Source organism: Penaeus monodon, chromosome 32, assembly GCF_015228065.2.
Source record: "Penaeus monodon isolate SGIC_2016 chromosome 32, NSTDA_Pmon_1, whole genome shotgun sequence".
Lineage (NCBI taxonomy): Eukaryota > Metazoa > Arthropoda > Malacostraca > Decapoda > Penaeidae > Penaeus > Penaeus monodon.
In genome coordinates this window covers 9,732,294-9,732,614 of record NC_051417.1, presented here as the reverse complement: position 1 = coordinate 9,732,614, position 321 = coordinate 9,732,294, and the positions used below count along the sequence as shown (strand labels likewise).

The following is a 321-nucleotide window of genomic DNA, read 5'->3' as shown; positions in this document are numbered from 1 at the left end:
TCGCTTTACGCTAGATTTCCAAAGATTACTCATCCGAAAAAAAATGTGTTCTCCAGCGACAGGAAGAATTTGAAAATATGTCCCTTTGAACTATTGCTAAAAATGACTTGGATAGCCTTTCATCATTACAAAACGTCGTGTTGTGAATCAGTTTTATTCCCCGTAAAATGTTCTTAATGATCTGAACAAACGTTTTTCTCGCTTTTTTTACAGCATTGCTTTTTTTCTGTATTATAGAAGTTATATGTAAACATTGGAAGCTGTATTGTCTTACTTTTTTGTACATTATTAGATAAAAACTGTCAGAGAGTCAAATTAATT

At 31.5% G+C, this 321-nt stretch overlaps 1 protein-coding gene across 3 annotated transcripts in view; it reads left to right on the top strand.

The window, feature by feature from the left end:
• The window catches only part of LOC119593492 (locomotion-related protein Hikaru genki-like), a 249,107-nt gene that overhangs the window by 234,772 nt on the left and 14,014 nt on the right, over positions 1-321 (top strand). The window lies entirely within an intron of this gene.